We start from the raw sequence: 14,981 nt of genomic DNA, 5'->3' as shown, positions 1-14,981 counted from the left end.
ATGTTGGAGGTAGACAGTATGGTTGTACCCATTTTATAAAGGTGGGCGCTAGGCACAGAAAGGTCAAGAAATTTCCCAAGGGCTTCCAGCCTTGCCAAGTCCACAGAGATTTACCGAGCACCTAGCATGTGCCAGGCACTGCCCTAAGGGGTCACAGCAGCGAACAAGACCATGACCTGCTCTCATGCAGCTCGCGTAGCCTATGGTGCCGAAAGATAATGAACAAGTAGGCAGATATGCCAGCTTCGTGTCTACAAAGCACTAGGACAGTAGGTGTCATGGGACAAAGGTAGGATGGGTGGGGGCTGTTTAGATGGGGTGCTCCAGGATGATCACTCAGAGGAGATGACTTTTGTGTAGAGTCCAGAACACTTCAGGTGCTTTAGGTTGGGACACGGGGATTCATTCTAGCATTGCTGTGGCAGGTTCCGTCTGCGACCCTAGAGATCCCAGGACTGGTGGCACCTGGGTCAGCTTCCAAGTGGGTAATGATACCCCTACACCAGCTGGCACACCTGCGTGGAGAAGTTAAAAGAACAGGGCAAATGTCTTAGAGTCTCTGAGCCTCCCTTCTCTCACCTGTAAAACGGGCACTGAGAAGCACAGCCACACGCCAGAAAACAGGTGATTGACAGAAACCATCTCTGGAAAGTGCTGAGCACAGAGTTGGGCCCACCAGAAGCCCCTGAGCTGTGGTGGCTGGAGTGGACAGGTAACCTTCCTTTCAGCTGCCCAGCACCTCCAAACACCCTTGCCTTAAGAGACCCCTCCTCCCACTGGTGGGGACTACACTGGCCTTCCCTGCTTCCTCTGCAGCCAGGGGTGGTCATGTGGCCCAGGCAGCCCTGTGTCATTTTGGCTAGAGAGGGGTAACCTGTCCACTGAGTGTCCAAAAGCAGCAGAGACAAACGTCCAGGTGTCAATGTCCAGCATCAGTGTCAGCAGCATGAGCTCTGGCTTTGGGGCGTCATGGTGTTAGCAGTGAAGTCTCCCCAGGACAGGGCTTTGACCCAATTGGGGCATTTCTCCTCCTCCCCCTCTTCCCCCCGGATACGGAAAGCCTCCACTCCTGGCTTCTGGCTCTCTTAGAGAGTCTTCAAGCATGTGTGCTGCTGTGGACCCTGAACGGTTCGGCCACCCGAGCCATTGTCTATACTCCAGTAGTAACATCTTTCTCAGGCTGAATAGAATCCCACAGGCTCCGTCCTTCTGCCCAGGATGGCCCCTTGGGAGAATGGGCAGACGCCCAGTTCTTTCCGCTGTCCTCACTCCAAGGACAGGGGCTGGGCTTGTGCACGTTCGTGTTCCCAGCTCCTAGACAATGTGGCTCAGAGGGAAATACCCATACACGCGCATCGGATGAATACGTGACCCAGGAATGGTTTTCACACATCTGCCCATCCTGGTTGCTCCCCTGAACCATGTTCCAGTTTTGGAGTTTTTCTGAAAGTGTACAACCCACAACTGAACACAGAAATCCCAGCCATATATGAGCGGAGTTGAGCAGAAAGGGACTGTCACTTCCTTCACCCTAGATATTGGTTTCTAATAACATGACCAGACATTTCAAAAGCTCATTGGTAACTGTGTGTCCTGATATACATTAAGCTTCCATCGAGTGTTCTGTGTTTAGGCCCCCTCCTATGTTGTTGCTAAACCTCATTTTACCACACTTCTCCCATAATCCCACTCTCAGTATGGCATTGCCCACATCCCCAACGCCCCAGAAATGACACATTGATTACAGCTTACTAGTGAGAGAGCCCATGTTGATTGGTTGGTCTCAGTTGCCTGGAACATGGTGTTGAGATGGATTCTGGAGCTGAGCTTGGGCTCGGTGGGAAAGACTGCTGTAATTGATGAATGATGCCTGCCGAGATACAGGAAAGGAAGGCTTGTACACTCCTAATGTACTTGTTATTCCCTGTCACGGGTGTTCCTAACCTGGGGTCCATAGAAAGAATTCAGGGGCTCCAACATTAACTCGAATAAGAAAAGTATTATGTCTTTAATTTCAGTAGCCTCTCTCTGAAATGTAACTTTCCTTCAATGATGAATACAGGCAACAGACCACAGTGGTTTTAGCAGGATCTGTGACTTTGTCACCAATAGAAATCACAGATATTTCCTTATCATATTACAGATGTTCCAGATATCTTGAGATGTCATTTACACTCATGATGATTTAGAAATTAGAAGTTATTAGCTAAACTTGTGTTATAATTATAATAAAGAAGCACATGTATTATTGTAATGTAAATTTGTTTTTAATATTTTGATAACTGCTTAAATATAATTGGTTTCCTTTGTAAACTATTTATTTATTTATTTACTTATTTATTTATTTTGTTAATTCTTACCCGAGGATATTTTTCCCCATTGATTTTTCTTTTTTAGAGAGAGTGGAAAGGAGGGGGAGAGACAGAAACATGGATGTGAGAGAGACACTTCGATTGGTTGACTTCTACATGCACCACGACCAGGGTGGGAATCGAGCCTGCAACCGAGGTATGTGCCTTTCTTGACCTGAATCGAACCCACGACCCGTTAGTCTGCGGGCCAACACTCTAACCCAGGGGTCCTCAAACTACGGCCCTCGGGCCACATGTGGCCCGCCGAAAACATTTATCCGGCCCGCTGGGTGTTTTTGCCGCTGCTGCCTGTTGCTGAATTTGTTCCTAGTTTTTTTTTTTAACTATAGTCCGGCCCTCCAATGGTCTGAGGGACAGTGAACTGGCCCCCTGTTTAAAAAGTTTGAGGAACCCCCCCCCGCTCTAACCACTGAACAAAACTGGCAAGGGCTGCATTTTATTTTATTAATTTAAGAACATTGTTCTGAGAAAGGGTCCATAGGCTTCAGCAGACAAGAGTTCCATGAACTCTGGCCTATCAGGCTTGAGGAGCTCCCTCCCCACCCCTTTTCCAACTTCCCTTCCTTATCACGGATCAGGGAGGGGAGCAGGAGGATGAGATGAGGTCTGCCAGACTGAGAGAAGCTGACTACACAGCCAGCTTCTGTGCCAGCTGCCCTGAGGTGATATGGGAGGTGATGGGCCAGCAGAAGCCTTGAAGTTGATGGAAAAGAGGTTGTGCAGACTACTTCTTGGCCAGGGCTGGATTATCTCATGACAGAGTTGAGAAGTTGGTGTTTCCAAAGGTGACAAAAAGGAAGGAGGCTGAGCCTGACCTCCTCGAGGTCCGAGGGAAGTTTTAGCCCCAAGGAGGCCTCCCTTCTGAGCTCAGAGGCCCTGCCCTGCAGGAGCCTGTTGCATGGGAAGGAGGAGGCCCATGGGAAAAGGAGGTCTTAAACCCCTTCGTCCCACATATGCAGCTTAACAGTCATCGCTCATTCACTCACTTATTCATTCATTCAGTCCCTAGTAAATGGCCTAGTGATGTGTCGGGGCCTGGGCTGGGCTCTAGGCAAAGGAAGATGTGTAAGCCTCAGTTGTTCCTTCAAAAGACGCAAGCAAAAAGGCAATGACAACATAAAGGCTTGATGCTTTCAAAGGAGAAAGTGCGTGAGGTCCCTAACCCGGCCCAGAGGGGATCAGGGAGGGCTCCCCAGAGGAGCTGACCTCTCAAATGTGTAGCAATTAACCAGGCCCTTGGGTGCTCAGGAAGAGAGTTCTGGAAGCAGGAATGGCAGCATGTGCAAAGAAGCTGGGGAAGGAAGAGCAGATAGGGGATTTGCAAAACATTCAATTAGGGAGTGGAAGTGGTGAGAGATGGCTGGAGGGGTTACACAGGAAGCCTGGAAGCCATGCTTGGGCAGTTCCCTGGCTGTGGTAAGGAAGTGGGGCGGGCCCCTGCTGCCCCATCTGTCAGTGGCACTGAGCTGTGACTTCAGTGGCCTGGGGAAGTTCAAGGTCACTGTCTGGGGTGGAGACCATCTCATTGGGCTGGCCAACTGGGAAGCTGGGACCCGTGCCTGCCTCATGGCAGTGCCACGAAGGTCCTTCTGCTGCGAAGGCTGGAGTGGGCCCTGTTCCTTTATTGATGGGCTGTGTGAGCAATTTGCTCCTGGCTGGCCGGCTGGCTGGGTGTGTGATGCGGAGATTACTCATGCCCCAGTTGTGGTCCGGCCTCTGCAGGCTTTGGGGTAATGAGTGAGGTAATTAAGTGTAAAAGACAGGAGTGGGCAGGGGAGGGCTGAGGGGGGCGAGCAGTCACTGGTTCTTTTCAGGAGCAGGGGAGTGAGATAATGTGGGATAATAGCTCAGCCAGGCCCTGCCCAGGCAGCCCAGCCTGTGCCGAGAGGTGCCCCCCAAACGGCCAAGACAATTCAGCCTTTTCAGGGAAAATGGAGGGGCTCAGGCAGGGCCGGGCTCCTGGGGACAGCTGTATGGAAATGACAGCTCCTCTTCTTGGTCCTGTCCTGTGTTGGCTGAGGGTGGGGAGCAGGCTCCTTTGGCTGGGGGTGAGGCTGAGAAGAAGTGGATAAGGCCATGAAAGTGTGACAGGCAAGATGAGGGGTCCGTGAAGGGCTGGGAGACTGAGCTGTGTGTGGGGAGAGAAGAAATGTGTTGAGATCAGTAGGTGCGGTGGTTAGTGGCTGGAGTCTGACTCAGTGGGTGGGAACTGAGGCGTGGCCTTGGCTAGCTGCATGACATCAGTGCTCCCTCTCTGGGCCTCTGGGCTCTCATCTTTAAAGTGATGCTGTCAAAACAGTCCCTACCTCACGGGGGAGTTTGGAGGATTGGCAAGAAGAGGCCTAGCACCTAGCACACAGTGAGCACTGTGTACACCAAGCCTGTCAGACTCAAAGGCTAACACAGTGGATAGAGCGTCGGCCTGCGGACTGAAAGGTCCCGGGTTCGATTCCGGTCAAGGGCACGTACCTCGGTTGCGGGCATATCCCCAGTAGGAGGTGTGCAGGAGGCGGCTGGTCGATGTTTCTCTCTCATCTGTGTTTCTAACTCTCTATCCCTCTCCCTTCCTCTCTGTAAAAAATCAATAAAATGTATTTAAAAGAAAAAAAAAGGCTTAAGTTCATGTGGGCCACAAAAACACTGAAGCTCCAATTTTCATAGAAACGTAGGTTTATTTCGATAGAGACATGCTGAATACGAAGGGCTGAAATAAATGAGTCATCGTTGACATAAAATAATAGAACATTTTAATAAAAATTAATATTTTTTCTTGAACATTAACTTACCGGACACTGAATAACTGCACAAATTAATAAGCGTAACGCAAATAAACCTATTCTTCTTGTTCTCCGAAAGCGAAATATTTCCTGTTGTGCACACCAAACAAGTCAGTTCAAGACTAATGACGTGGCAATCGGCTGCTAAAATATTTGCTGCTAGTATTAGTGGAGAGAAATGGAGTGCCTGCGCGTAAGGCGTGTAAGGGAAATGAATGCAACACGATTATAGTCATCAGTCATTAGCGAATGTTGTCATTTGTTATTAATAATTATGTATAACAGGATATTGTAAAAATTAAGTTATGAAATTTTTATTAAAATGTTTCTTACATACTGCCGCCAAAACCAGTTTGGTTCAGTGGATAGAGCGTCGGCTTGCGGACTGAAAGGTACCGGGTTCGATTCTGGTCAAGGGCATGTACCTGGGTTGTGGGCACATCCCCAGTAGGAGATGTGCAGGAGGCAGCTGATCGATGCTTCTCTCTCATCGATGTTTCTAACTCTCTATCTCTCTCCCTTCCTCTCTGTAAAAAATCAATAAAATATATTTTAAAAAAACAAAACAAAACAAATAAAACGTTTCTTACATACTGTTATATTGGCTGGGCTGCAGAAATATTCGTTGTGGGCCATGAGTTTGACATGCTTGATGTACACGCTCGAGACAGTCAAGGTCAGGATCAGAGAGCATTGGTCATTGGCTCGTTTAGTGACTACATTTTATTGAGTGCCTCCCATAGTCTGATGGTTTCTGGTGCTGGGGAAATAGCAGGGAGTAGATCAGACATCCATCCATGTGTCATGCATATGCATGAAGAAAGAGCTCTCTTTCTGACAGTAGAATGTCTAATAACGAAGCTAGAAGGGAGGATGGAAATATGATAATTGATTCTGGCAAGAATCATCACTGGATGCTAAATGAAAGCCATTGTGTGACATGTGTTGGGGGACAGGATATTTCCATAGCCTTAAAGTATTTCACTACAGATAACGTATTAATTATAGAGGGAAGGAGAGTAACTTTGGAGAAAGAGAGCAGATACGACCTTAATCAAGTGATCCACGGCAACTTCGCCTGTTATGGGACACACTGGCTTGTGCCTCCTGGTAGGCTACACAAAGAATCACTTCTGTGATGTCCCTGCCGAAGATGCAAAACCTACACCTAATCATGAGGCTCCATCAGATAAACTCCAATTGAGGAACCTTCTACGGAATAACTGGCCCATAATCTTGGTAACTGTCAAGATAATGAAAGGCAAGAGAAAAACTGAGGGACTGTTCCAGATGAAAGGAGATGAAAGAGATAAGACAGCTAAGTACATGAGTATTTCTGGACGGATCTTTTGGCTTATTACAAAGGACGTTATGAGTGGGACAATTGACAATCTTTGACTGGCATCTGAAGATTAGGTGATAGCAATGTATCAATGTCAGTGTCCTGATTTGGATGATTTTATTGTGATTAATATGTAAGAGAATTTCCTTGTTTGTAGAAAATACGGACTAAAGTATGGCAGTGGTCACGTGCGTTGGATCAGCAACTTAACAAATGGCTCAGAAAAATAATCTCTCTATACAAAGAGAGAATGATAAAGCAAATGTGTTTACATGTCAACATTTGGGGATTCTGGGTGAAGGATAGATGGGAATTCTTTGTACAGTGTTTGCAACTCTTCTGTAAGCTTAAAATTATTTCAAAATAAAGTTTAAAAGTTATTCAGATGATACTTAAATCATATAATGTCAGGCAGTGATAAGTGATATATAGAAAAATGAAGTGGGCAAGGGAATAGCAGATGAAGGGGTGGTGGTATTCTAGGTGGTGTGGTCAGGCAGGCCTCTCGGGGAAGGGACATTTGAGCCGAGACCTGGGTGAAGGGATGGAGTGAGTCCTGTGGATATCTGGGGAGAGAGCCTTCCAGGCTGAAGTTCCCATCAGAGAAAAGGCCCAAAGTGGAGCCTGCTTAGCACGTGTATTACTTTCTATTACCATGTAATAAATTACCACACACTTGGTGGCTCAAAACAACACCCACTTAGCTCCCAGTTCTGTAAGTCACAAGTCTGGCACAGTAACCTGTGCTATATAACATAACCTAATCACATCAGCAAAGGCCATCATGTTCGCAGTTCCGGGGAGTGTGTCAGGCAGGTACACCTGGGGAAGGGGTTGGGGGAACTGGAAATCTCGGGGGTCATCTTAGAGTTCTGCCTGCCACGGAGAGGGGGTTTGAAGAACGTGGAAGCCAGTGTAACTGGAGGAGAATGAGCAAAGGAGTGAGGGGTAGGAGAGAGCAGAGTAACCTAAGTAGAGCTATCTAACCCCCTAGGAGTGACCTTGTGCATTTTTGGCTCCTGAGTGCGGGGAGGATCCCTGCTGATGTCCCATGGACTCACTTGAATTAAAGAGCATTCCCAGGGTAGAACCCTAGAGATGATTTAAGTCAACAGAACGCCTACCTGCGCGTAGCCCGTGGGGAATCTGTGGGCTGCAGGGCATGGGTGATGACACGCACGTGGCCCTGTGGGCACAGTGGCCCTGCAGGCACAGTGCAGGAAGTCACAGGCTCTTCAAGGGTCTGTGGAAAAGTCTGAAACCTAAAAAATGCTGGCTGGAAAACAAAATGACTTACCAGAGTTGAAAGCAATATGATTTAATTGTCTACAAAGTAGCATTATGCCAACTGGTGACCAGTAACTGATTCAACCCTCATAGTAGTTATACGTGTGTTATAGCTAATGGGACTGTATTTTGTTTCCATTTTTTAATAACTGTTTTTCCATAGTGCCACATGCAGTGTACAAAATAAAAAGGTACAAAAGGGGATGCAGTGAAAAGACTCTCCCACCCCTGAGGTGAGTTTCTTGTGCTCAGATGTATGTATGCACGTCCAGGTATATATATACACTTAGCTTCTCCTCCCCCACCGTTTTCACAGTGGTCGCGGCTCAGCTGCTTTTTTCCCCTTGGCAATGGATCTTGGAGATGTTCGGATTGGCTCCTATGGAGCCGCCATTCCTTTTCACTGCAGCAGAGCAGTCTGTTATGTGGACGAACTGTCACTTATGAACTAGCCCTACCTGCAACCCTGCCACCTCTTCTCCTAATACCTGAGCACTCCTGGCCTCTCCCTGGCCCCGGGACAGTCACTGAAGCTCTAGCTCATCCTGCTGTTTCCACTCAAATGATGAGCGTGGGATCTGGCTCGGCCAGTGGCTGCCCTGCAGGGCTGGGTCCCCTCTCCCAGAGTGTGGGAGAGTTAAAGTCCCAGGCCTGAAAGTCACAAGTCTGGCGCAGTAACCTGTGCTACATACCGTGATCTAATCACAGCGGTAAGCGCCGTCATGTTCACAGGGCAGGAGTGAGCTGGACAGGTGCCCTCCCCTGAACTGCGAACATTGCCCAATGAAAGTTAAAGACACAGTGACAGGAAGGCGGATTTATCAGGGACTGAGGCAAGGGCTGAGTCCTGCCAATATAAACATCGTTGCCCACACCTTTTGTGCTTATGCGCGTTTCTCTAGAACAGCGGTTCTCAACCTGTGGGTGGCAACCCCTTTGGCGGTCAGACGACCCTTTCACAGGGGTCGCCTAAGACAAGACCCTCCTGCATATCAGATATTTACATTACGATTCATAACAGTATCAACACTACAGTTATGAAATAGCAACGAAAATAATTTTATGATTGGGTCACAACATGAGGACCTGTATTTAAAGGGCCAGAAGGTTGAGAACGGCTGCTCTAGAATGTCTCCAGGAAGGGGATTGCTGGGTTGCAGAGTATGGTAAGTGCAAAATAATGGCAAGTTGTTCTCCAAAGTGGTTGTCCAAAGTGACCTCCCATCACCAGTGTCACAGAATCCTTCTTGTTCCACACAAGTGGTTATATTTAAATTTGTGCAGCTTTTAGGTTTTGCCGATCTAACGGACATAAAATGAGCTTTTAATGAGGATTTCCCTAATTGCTAAGAGGTTAAGCATCTATTTATATGCTTATTGGCTGTTCATGTTTTCTATCCTTTATGTCTGTTCAAATCTTCAGACTATTTTTCTTTTTGATTGTTAGTCTTTGTTTTATTGATCTGTAGGAGCTCTTTATATATTTTGAGTACTAACTTTTGCTAGATTGTTGCAAACATTTCCTAGCTTGTGGCTTATCTCTTTATTTTTTCCGTGGTGAACTTTGAACAGAGTCATAATTCTAAGGTAGATTAAGTTATTAATATTTGCCTTTATGGTTTGGCCTTTCATTTCTTGCTTAAGAAATTCTCTGCAACTCAAATCCATCCCAGTTTTCATTTATATGTGTATGTAGTGATATTATGCAATCTATTTTGTAGCTATTTTTCTACCTAACAATATAACATGAACATTTTCTCATGTCAAAATATTCGGCAGCACCTTTGGCAAATGGTTGCATACGTTTTATTGTATGGGATATACTATTTACTGAATTCCCTGTTGATGAACATTTAGGTTTTAAACTTTTCACTGTTATCAGCGATGCTGCAGCTATTGTGGTTCACATTCATGATGATTTCTTTTAGATAAAGTCTTAGGAGAGAAACTGCCTACCCAATTAAAGGTTTCTGATACAGTTTACCAAATTTTCAGGGGTCTCCCTTTTGATACCTTTCCTGGAAACAGTATGCCATTGTGTTGAATTGCCCTTCCCAAGAGTCGGGAATCGGCAAAATGGATGGATGGCATTGGATAGGGGTCCTGGAGCCTGCGTTTGTCGCAGGCACGTTTGATTGCACATGCATGTGTGGTCACGCTGACCGATGAAGACCTTTCCCACTCTCTTCCTTCCCAGCCCCCACTGGTAAGACACCTTTATTGAGTAGTGTTGAGAGGCAAGAACCAAGAAATGCCCAGTGAGGCCGGTGTGGGTGATGATTGTCTGCTAATTAATTGTATTTTGAAGGGCGTCAGTTGCCGCCTCAACGAGGTCCTCTGTGTTGAGGGCTGGAAATGGGGTCACGTACGGCTGCTGCCACCTGGGCTGGGCACAGACTAGTAAGGTTCTCATGAAATGTTTGTCCAGTGAATGAAGGAATTTTAAAAAGTTCCCCAGAGAACTCTCAGGCTGAGAACTTGAAAACCATGCGGGGGGCATCAGACTTTTAATACTTAGGCATTTATTTTAGGGAATAAAAGCATATATTTTTTTATAGCAGTTGATAATAATTTTAACGTATGGCAGTGGAGTAAAGCCTCCCATTAGCATGAATTGACTTTCTTTTTTTAAATGAGGCCATTTAAAGAAAATATTACTTATAATGAAACTAGGGGCCCAATGCATGAAGATTAGTGCAAGAATAGGCCTTCCTTCTCCTGGCTGCTGGCACCGGCTTCCCTCCAGCACCTGGGACCTGGGCCTTCGCTTTGGCTGCTGCCTCCCGCCTTTGCTCCAGGCCTGAGCCGCCTCCCACCCGTTCCGGCCAGCTCCGTGGTCGCCGCCCAGAGGCCGGCCCTCGGCGGCTGGCCGGGATTTGCAGAAGGCTTGGCTTCCTTCGTCACTGGGACAATGAAGGAAACCAAGAGTCCTGCCCGCTCCGGCCGGCGCCACCATCTTTGTGGCTATGGGCGCTGCCATCTTTGTTGTGGAGTGGCGGTTAATTTGCATATTACCCTTTTATTAGTGTATATACAGACAGACTGCAAATGGGAGTGGGCGGAGGAGGTGGTATGATTATGTCAAAACTTCGAGAAACCTTCCTCAATGGAGACCTCGTCCTGGAAGAAGCCTAAGATATGGCTGGGTTGGGTCAGGAAGCAGCAGGGCCCTGGGAAGGATGGTAGAAATGGGAGGAGAGATGGATGGCAGGAAGGAGGGAGGGAAGGGAAAGGGAGTGGTAGGCAAGGAGTAATGTCCCATTGGGGGGGGGGGGGGGCAGGCCATCGGGAGACGCGTGCAGAGTTATTTGTATTATTGAAATCATATTTAGGAACTAAAAAGTGTCTTCCTCGTTATGTCACTTGACACTCATAACAGCTCTGTGAAGTTTCAGGCAGTGAGGAGCCAGCCCATCACTTACAGAAGGATAGAGAGAAGCGGCATTTGCAGCGTGGTCATGGCGGGAGTCAGGGGGAAGGAGGACTTGACCCCGGTGTTGGGTTTGGAATTTGTGGAGGAGTGTGTCCCGAGTTGGACTCCTGGCACCAGGACACCAGCCCTTTCATGGAGGACAATAACAGCAAACCCATTAGCATTTATTGAGCGCTTACTGTGTGCTGGCTCTCTGCTAAGCAAATTTGGCTTTCTCGATGAAGGCTCTACACTAACCCTATGGCAGGGCATCCGTCATTATCTCCCAGAAAGTGTCGAGGGAGGAGTTATTGATTCATGGTGCCTGCCCTTGTAGAAACTTGCATTCCAATATGGGAGAGGGGAGACAGAAAATAACCACAGGAAGACATAAATAAATGGGATAATTTCACGTTAACGCTAAATGCCGTGAAGAAAAGCAACAGGGCAATATGACCTGGTCTCTGGCAGCAGGGAAGGGACTGCTCCAATAGGAGACCATCAGGGGAGGGTTCTTTGAGGAGGCGCCATTAGAGCTGGAGCCAGGAATGTATTGGATTTGAACCTGGGCCATTCCAGAGCTCTGCCTGTGACCCCGAACCTACTCCACCTCTGTCACAGAATGCTTCGGCCAGAGATATCTTGCTCCCTTCTTAAGAATCCCGGAGTCGTGGCTTAAGGGTGGGAATGTCTGGGGCTGAGGAATGGAAGGATGGTAGGATATATGAGCCAGAGGAGGTCTCACCCTGGGGGCTGCCCTGGCCAGCTCCAGAGCCCTCTGTTCTTGGCCTAAGCAGACCAGTTGTGCGGTACTTGGAGGTCTCTCGAGGTGGTTCCCCTGGCCAGAGGGGAAACCGAGTCCCGAAGGGGAGACTGGCTGCCAAGAGCTGTGGCTTACAGTGCGCGTTGTGCTGGGCTCGGGTGTCCAGCTGGGGGCTAAGAGGCTGCCTTGCACCAGGAAGAAGGGGTGCCTATTCCTGATGCACACAGCAGAATTCTCTGGGCCAGTAGCAGCCTGGAGCCTGGTGGAGGATGTGGTAGAGATTGGCCCCCAGGCCGCCTGCCCTTTCCTATCTGCCTCCTGGCTTTGTCCTGCCAGCCCAGGAGGGTAGGAGGGTGAGGATCACCACCGAGGATTGCGGCCCTCCGTAACTGTAGCAAGGGGACCTTCGTGGGTCCATCACAGGCCTTATGGGCAGCAAAGAGGAAGGGCTGGACTCCCTGGGGTCTTTGTGGAGCTGACGGTATGAGGAGGGGGCAGGGCCAGGGGTGGGGGTGGCCCAGAAACGCCTTATCTCTCTGGGCCAGTGTCAGCTCATGTCCCCAGCCGGCAGCACAGGCTGGAGCGGCCAGCCTGAGACTGGGGACTGCAGCGCATTTGCATTTATATTGGAGACTTCTGTTTCTAGGGCCCGTGGGGAGGAGGTGGCCACTTCGGTCAGCTGAGCAAGATGCAGGAGAGGAGGGGCCTACAGCCCTGTCCTGCCAGGGGCACGGGAAGTGGCCGGTGGGCTGGGCCTGCCTGGCCGAGGAACAGTGGCACAGAAGGTTCTCTGGGCACAAGGCCGGCCCTGACAGCCTGCCCGTCCACCCTCCCCGCCGCTTGCCAACATCAGCTGAGAGTTGGCTCTGCCCCACGGGCCTAGGAGAAAGGTCAGAGGCCCGTGCCAGCAAGGGACCGGGCAAGGCAGAGCACACACTGCGTGCAACTGTGTGCCGTCCATCTTCCCTCCCCTCCACCCGGGCAGGTGTTTCAGCCAAGAAGACCAGGGCTCAGGGGGGCTTAGCAGCGGGTCCAAGGCGATGGGCTCATTATCCAGTGCCCCCCGGAGCTGCCTCCCAGTGGCACCTAGGAGACACCCTCTCCGTTTGGGGCACAGAGGAGTTGACACCCTATTACATCTGAGAGTCGAAGGCACTCCTCACAGACTCACGACACTGTCAGGACTGGTTTTGTGATGGCTGAGGAATCATGTTTCACTTGATGAAGTCCACGGTCATGACCAGGCTTCTCCTGCCTTTGGGGAACGCAGCTTCTCCCTGCGAGACTTCATAACGGGGAAGGAATGGAAGGAGGGGATGGATGGAAGGAAGGAGGTCAGGAAGGGAAAGGGAGTGGTAGAGAGTAGGAGAAAAGTCCAGGGCAGAGGGTGCAAGTGTGCGGGTTGCCCTTAGGACCTGGTGCTGTTGGGCATACCCTCTGTGATCCTTCCTGGCTGTGATATGGATTGGTGCCCCCCCCCCCCTGTCCTCCTGATCACCAGGAACACCCTGCTCCATGTGCTGGAGCACTGATGGCCTGGTAGGGGCTCCAAGGAGCAGAGGCCAGGGCCCCTCCTTGATCCTAGAGCTCATTTCAAGGTGACTGGTGACCAGGCCGTGTCTCCATCCCTCAGTGCTTAGCTGCCTCTGGGGGGGGGGCTCTGCCTTGCTCTCTGGGTTCTCTTCACTCTCGCCCTCCCCCATCCCACCAGACGGAGGGCTTGGCCCCATTCCCCCAGCCTGTGGCTGTGGGCTTGCAGCCGGCACACCTCCTGGCCCTGGCTCTCCGTCCTGCAGTACAAGCCCTCCCTGTCTGTCACCAAACAGTCAGGATGTCCTGTCCCACCTGGCGGGCTGGCTGTTGCCCAGCTTAGTCTTAGGAAGTGAGGACCAGCTCTGAAACCCACTGCTTAGGTTCTCATCCTGCCTGTGCCTCTTCCTAGCTGTGTGGCCTAAGGCAAGATCCTCTGCCTCTCTGAGCCTTTGGCTTCTCATCAGTAAATGGGCATAATGATGAGACCTGCCTCTTGGATTATTGTGTGGATTATATAAGATCATGCATAGAGTGCTTGGCTCGGTGCCTGGCCTCTAGTAAGCACTCAAGGCATATTAGCTCTTTTTATCTAAGTTCTATCTTTCAGTGCCTCTTCTAGTGTAGTGGGGATGTCAGGCTCCAGGGACCTGCCCTTGTGCCTCCTCCATTAACCCCTTTATGCCTAGTGTCACCTGATAAGACTGTTCCAATACATACAAGATGGAACCCTGTTGCTATTGTTCTATTGCTTTCTCCCAGCTAACATTTAATGAGTGTTTATGGTGACTCAGCCATTGTTCAAGCCCGTTTTAAATTCTGACCCCAAATTCCTTAACACTCCTCCTGCCAAGAGGTAGGGTTTAGGTCCCCTCCTGTGATTGATTCCAGGAATAAAAGGGGGCAGAAGTGACATTGTGTGACTTCTGAGAATAGGTTAAAAGTGGCCAAGCCACTTCTGCTTGGGTCTCAGGGGCCACTCACGCTTGGCATCCTGCCACCACGCTGTGAGGAAGCCCAGCACCCAAGCCACAGGGGTGGTCTGGCCTGCAGCCTCAGCCGAACTAGTCTTGACTGCCAGACACGCAGGGGAAGACATCTCGAGATGATTCCAGCCCCCAGCCTTCGACTCTTCAGCGGAGGCCCCAGACGTTGTAGAGCAGAAGGAAGCCATTGCCATGTGCTCTGTCTGAATCCTGACCCGTAGGAATCTGTGAGCATAAGGCGGTGTTTAGCGGCACTGTGTTTGGGTGGTTTGCTGTACAGCAGTCACTGGCATCTCCACGCGCACTCACTGAGGCTTCATGTACGCAGTAGTTGTTACAGTCATCTCCATTCCACAGAAGGGGAAATGAAGGCCCAGAATGCTGTAGCAAGTTGCCCGAAGTCACAGAGCTCATAGGAGCTGGAATCTGTGTTCGTGGGTGTGCTTGACGCTGGGTGTTGAAGAGTCAGCCCCATCCTACGGGACCTGAGGGGCCAAAGAGGTGATTGGATG

The 14,981-nt window shown here is 49.6% G+C and overlaps 1 long non-coding RNA gene across 1 annotated transcript in view; it reads left to right on the top strand.

Moving 5' to 3' along the window:
- The window catches only part of LOC132239466 (uncharacterized), a 34,141-nt gene extending 26,875 nt beyond the window's left edge, over positions 1-7,266 (top strand). The window contains exons 2-3 of the long non-coding RNA XR_009454054.1: positions 2,398-2,508; positions 6,158-7,266. This is a non-coding gene — a long non-coding RNA (uncharacterized LOC132239466). The remainder of the gene's footprint in view (positions 1-2,397; positions 2,509-6,157) is intronic.
- The last annotated feature ends 7,715 nt before the right edge of the window (positions 7,267-14,981 follow it).

The sequence above is a fragment of the Myotis daubentonii genome, chromosome 8 (assembly GCF_963259705.1).
Source record: "Myotis daubentonii chromosome 8, mMyoDau2.1, whole genome shotgun sequence".
Classification (NCBI taxonomy): Eukaryota; Metazoa; Chordata; class Mammalia; order Chiroptera; family Vespertilionidae; genus Myotis; species Myotis daubentonii.
The sequence above is the reverse complement of the archived record's forward strand: the minus strand, read 5'-3'. Positions and strand labels throughout refer to the sequence as shown.